The sequence below is a fragment of the Xenia sp. Carnegie-2017 genome, unplaced genomic scaffold, assembly GCF_021976095.1.
Source record: "Xenia sp. Carnegie-2017 unplaced genomic scaffold, XeniaSp_v1 HiC_scaffold_6, whole genome shotgun sequence".
NCBI lineage: Eukaryota > Metazoa > Cnidaria > Anthozoa > Malacalcyonacea > Xeniidae > Xenia > Xenia sp. Carnegie-2017.
In genome coordinates, this window is record NW_025813526.1 from 4,167,632 (window position 1) to 4,173,709 (window position 6,078).

At 27.6% G+C, this 6,078-nt stretch overlaps 1 non-coding gene across 1 annotated transcript; it reads left to right on the top strand.

Moving 5' to 3' along the window:
* Window positions 1-2,369: 2,369 nt before the first annotated feature.
* On the top strand, window positions 2,370-2,442 carry Trnai-aau. Its single transcript has one exon. It is a non-coding gene; the product is annotated as a tRNA-Ile (tRNA).
* Window positions 2,443-6,078: the final 3,636 nt, after the last annotated feature.

Here is a 6,078-nt window from a genome sequence, read left to right on the forward strand (position 1 = left end):
CAATATTGGTTAAGGAATTTAAAGTTCCAACATCAGTACCAACTATATCAAAAAAGAAATTCAGTCAATCCCAGTTTTATCCCCAATCACTCAATCTCAGCCATATTTTAACAATGTAAAACATAAATTTATTGACAATATTGGTTAATGAAATTAAATTTCCAACATAAGTACCAAGTATATCAAAAAAGAAAATCAGTCAATCCCAGTGGCATCCCTAGGATGTTCTGACTATGGGTGAATATGTAACTGTTCTAGGGGTGAATATGTAACTGTACTAGGGGTGAATATGTAACTGTAAAATCTTCAAATCTTTACACAATTTTGTAAGTATCTACTTGATAAATCCATATTAATGTATGGTCTATTAGCTCAGGAAGAAGAGTGCTATGCTAATAATGCTGAGGTCGAGAGTTCGATTCCCTCACTGACCATTTCCTATACTGATCGTGTTTCAAAACATTTTAATTTAAGTATCAACATTTATGACAGAAATCACCATTATTTAATGCCTTTTTTATCTACAATTTTTTGAAATCAAATTTTCCTATCAAATTATAATTTAAAAAACTCCACAAATATCCAAATAATTAATAAAAATAAAACTGTTGATGTCAGAATGTTAAAGTGATACTTTAGACGGTGGAAAATTATAATAAAGAAAAAATGCCACAAAAGCATGAATAAAACTTGTTTTATAATATCAAAATGTTTTGTATGTTTAATGTATTACTTGAACCTATATTGAAATTATAAAAAGTCAACAAAAAGCCTTCTATTCGGCCATTCATTCTAGTTATAATATAACTAAACATTGATTGTTCGTGGAACCCACCTTGAAAAAATGTCTGTCACTCATATTTTCTACATCTACAAGTGAGATAAAGGCAATTATTCATATTAACATTGCTTAGATATATGGCATCAAAGTATTTTAATTACTTCCGAGATAATTTCTGGATATGACCTAGCAGTGCACAATATTGTCTAAATTAGTCGATTATAAAGCCATATTTTAGCAATGTAAAATATAAATTTCTTGACAATATTCGTTAATGAAATTAAATTTCCAACATCAGTACCAAGTATATCAAAAACGAAAATCAGTCAATCCCAGTTTTATCCCCAATCAGTCAATCCCAGCCATATTTTAGCAATGTAAAACATAAATTTCTTGACAATATTGGTTAATGAAATTAAATTTCCAACATAAGTACCAAGTACAAAAGAAAATCGTTCAATCCCAGTGGCATCCCTAGGATGTTCTAACTCGGGATGAATATGTAACTGTCCTAGGGGTGAATATGTAACTGTCAAATCTTCAAATCTTTACACCATTTTGTAAAAATCTACTTGATAAAGCCATATTAATGTATAGTCTATTAGCTCAGTCGGAAGTGTGTTATGCTAATAATGCCAAAGTCGAGAGTTCGATCCTCTCACAGACCATTTCCTTTACTGATAGTTTTTCAAAACTGCTTAATTTAAGTATCAACATTTATGACAGAAATAAACATTATTTAATGCCTTTTTTAGCTTCAATTTTTTTAAGTCAAATTTTCCTATCAAATTATAATTTAAAAAACTCAAGAAATATCAAAATAATTAATAAAAATAAAACTGTTGATATCAGAATCATAAAGTGATACTTTAGACGGTGGAAAATTATAATGAAGAGAAAATGCCTCAAAATCGTGAATAAAACATGTTTTATATTATCAAAATGATTTGTATGTTTAATGTATTAGTTTAACCCATATTGAAATTCAAAAAAAGTCAACAAAAAGCCTTCTATTTGGTTTTTCATTCTAGTTATAACTAAAAATTGATTGCTTGTGGAACCTACCTTGAAAAAGAAAGTCTGTCACTTATATTTTCTACATCTACAAGTTAGATGAGGGCTATTATTGATATAACATTGCTCAGATATGTTGCATCAAACTATTTTAATTACTTCCGAGATAATTTCTGGATATGACCTAGCAGTGCACAATATTCTCTAAATTAGTCGATTATAAAGCCATATTTTAGCAATGTAAAACATAAATTTCTTGACAAGATTGGTTAATGAAATTAAATTTCCAACATCAGTACCAAGCACATCAAAAAAGAAAATCAGTCAATCCCAGTTTTATCCCCAATTACTCAATCCCAGCCTTATTTTAGCAATGTAAAACATAAATTTCTTGACACTATTGTTAATGAAATTAAATTTCCAACACCAGTACCAAGTATATCAAAAAAAAAATCAGTTAATCCCAGTTGCATCGCTAGGATGTTCTGACTAGGGGTGAATATGTAACCGTCAAATCTTCAAATATTTATACCATTTTTGTAAGTATTTACTTAATAAAACCACGTCAATATCAGGTCTATTAGCTCAGTCGGAAGAGCGTGGTGCTAATAACGCCAAGGTCGAGAGTTCGATCCTCTCATTGACCATTTCCTATACTGATAGTTTTCAAAATTGTTTAATTTAAGTATCAACATTTATGACAGAAATAAACAGTATTTAATGCCTTTTTAGGTTTACTTTCTTTATATTAAATTGCCCTATATAAATTATAATATAAAACACTTAAGAATACTCAAATAATTACTAAGATAAAACTTTTAATGTTGGCAACATAAAGGGGCATTTAGGTTGTGAAAAGTTTCATAAAGAAAAAGTTCTACACAGGCATCAATAAAACTTGTTTTAAAATATGAAAATATTTTGTACGTTTAATGTAATAGTTAAACCTATATTGAAAGTTAAAAAAGGAAACATAAATCCTTTTATTTGTTTTTTCATTTTAGTTATAATGTATATAAAAATTCATTGCTCATAGAACCTACGTTGAAAATCAAAATCTGTCACTTATATTTTCCACATCTACAAGTTACATGAGGGCGATTCCACATCTTACCATTGTTTTAGATATATGGTATAACACAATTGCTTCTGAGATAACAATTTTTGTATATGACCTAGCAGTGCACAATGTTTTGTAAATTATTTGATTATAAAGCCATATTTTAGCCATCTAAAACATAAATTTTTACACAATTTTGTTTAATCAATTTAAATTTCCCACATCAGTACCAAGTACATCAACAAAGAAAATCAGGCAATTGCAGTGACATTGCTAGTATGTTCTGACCAGGGGTGAATATGTAACCGTCAAATCTTAAATAAAAAATTTTCGATCACTATTTCACTATTATGTTTATAAACTTAAACGCTATTTAAAATTATGTACATGGTATTTGATTAATATTGTATGGTCTATTAGCTCAGTAGGAAGAGCTTGGTTTTATTACTGGCAAGGTCGATAGCTTGATCTTCTCACAGGCCATTTTGTTAATGACAATTTCTAAAAATTCTTTAATTTAAATATTAACATTGATTTTAAAAATAGTATTTAATACCTTTTTATGTTCACTTTTTGAAATCAAATTTTCCTATCAAATTATAATTTAAAAACTCAAGAAATATCCAAATAAGTAACAAAAATAAAACTGTTGATATCAGAATCATAAAGTGATACTTTAGACGGTGAAAAATTATAATAAAGAAAGAAATGCAACAAAGCATGAATAAAACTTGTTTTATAATATCAAAATGATTTGTATGTTTAATGTATTAGTTTAACCTATATTGAAATTCAAAAAGTCAACAAAAGCCTTCTATTTTGTTTTTCATTCTAGTTATAATATAACTAACAATTGATTGCTTGTGGAACCTACCTTGAAAAAAAGTCTGTCACTTATATTTTCTACATCTACAAGTTAGATGAGGGTTATTATTCATATTAACATTGCTCAGATATGTTGCATCAAAGTATTTTAATTACTTCGAGAAAATAATTTCTGAATATGGTCTAGCAGTGAACAATATTTTCTAAATTATCGATTATAAAGCCATATTTTAGCAATGTAAAACATAAATTTTTTGACAATATTGTTAATGAAATTAAATTTTCAACATCAGTACCAAATATATCAAAAAGAAAATCAGTCAATCCCAGTGGCATTCCTAGGATGTTCTGACTAGGGAAGAATATGTAACCGTCAAATCTTTAAATCTTTATACCATTTTTGTAAGTATCTACTTGATATAGGCACATCAATGTATGGTCTGTTAGCTCAGTCGGAAGAGCGTGGTGCTAATAACGCCAAGGTCGAGCTCGATCCTCTCATAGACCATTTCTTATACTGATAGTTTTTAAAATTGTTTAAGTAACAACATATATGACAGAAATACAGTATTTAATGCCTTTTTTAGGTCAACGTTCTTTATATTAAATTCCTATATTAAATTATAATATAAAAAACTTAAGAATACTCAAATAATTACTAAGGTAAAACTTTTAATGTTGGCAACATAAATGGGCATTTAGGTTGTGAAAAAGTTTCATGAAGAAAAAGTTCCACAAAACATCAATAAAACTTGTTTTATAATATGAAAATATTTTATGCGTTTAATGTAATAGTTAAACCTATATTGAAAGTTAAAAAGGAAACATAAATCCTTTTATTTGGTTTTCATTTTAGTTATAATGTAAATAAAAATTCATTGCTCGTAGAACCTACGTTGAAAAAGAAAATCTGTTACTTATATTTTCCACATCTACAAGTTACATGAGGGCGATTCCACATCTTACCATTGTTTTAGATATATGGTATAACACAATTGCTTCTGAGATAACAATTTTTGTATATGACCTAGCAGTGCACAATGTTTTGTAAATTATTTGATTATAAAGCCATATTTTAGCCATCTAAAACATAAATTTTACATAATTTTGTTTAATCAATTTAAATTTCCCACCTCAGTACCAAGTACATCAAGAAAGAAAATCAGGCAATTGCAGTGGCATTGCTTAGTATGTTCTGACCAGGGGTGAAGATTGAACCGTCAAGTCTTAAAAAATAAATTTTTGATCACTATTGCACTATTTGGTTTATAAACTTAAACCCTATTTAAAATTATGTACATGATATTTGATTATTATTGTATGGTCTATTAGCTCATAAGGAAGAGCTTGGTTTTATTACTGGCAAGGTCGATAGCTTGATCTTCTCACAGGCCATTTTGTTAATGACAATTTCTAAAAATTCTTTAATTTAAATATTAACATTTATTTTAAAAACAGTATTTAATACCTTTTTATGTTCACTTTTTGAAATCAAATTTTCCCATCAAATTATATTTAAAAACTCAAGAAATATCCAAATAATTAATAAAAATTAAACTGTTGATGTCAGAATCATAAAGTGATACTTTAGGCGGTGAAAAATTATAATAAAGAAAGAAATGCCACAAAGCATGAATAAAACTTGTTTTATAATATCAAAATGATTTGTATGTTTAATGTATTAGTTTAACCTATATTGAAATTAAAAAAGTCAACAAAAGCCTTCTATTTTGTTTTCATTCTAGTTATAATATAACTAAAATTGATTGCTTATGGAACCTACCTTGAAAAGAAAGTCTGTCACTTATATTTTCTACATCTACAAGTGAGATAAGGTCAATTATTCATATTAATATTGCTGGATATGACCTAGCAGTGCACAATGTTTTGTAAATTAATCGATTATAAAGCCATATTTTAGCAATGTAAAACATAAATTTCTTGACAATATTGGTTAATGAAATTAAATTTCCAACCTAAGTACCAAGTATATCAAAAAAGAAAATCAGTCAATCCCAGTGGCATCCCTAGGATGTTCTAGCTAGGGGTGAATATGTAACTGTCTAATCTTCAAATCTTTACACCATTTTGCAAAAATCTACTTGATAAAGCCATATTAATTTATAGTCTATTAGCTCAGTGGGATGTGTGTTATGCTAATAATGCCAAAGTCGATAGTTCGATTTCCTCACAGACCATTTCCTTTACTGATAGTTTTTCAAAACTGTTTAATTTAAGTATCAACATTTATGACAGAAATAAACATTATTTAATGCCTTTTTAGCTTCAATTTTTTAAGTCAAATTTTCCTATCAAATTATAATTTAAAAACTCAAGAAATATCCAAATAATTAATAAAAATAAAACTGTTGATGTCAGAATGATAAAGTGATACTTT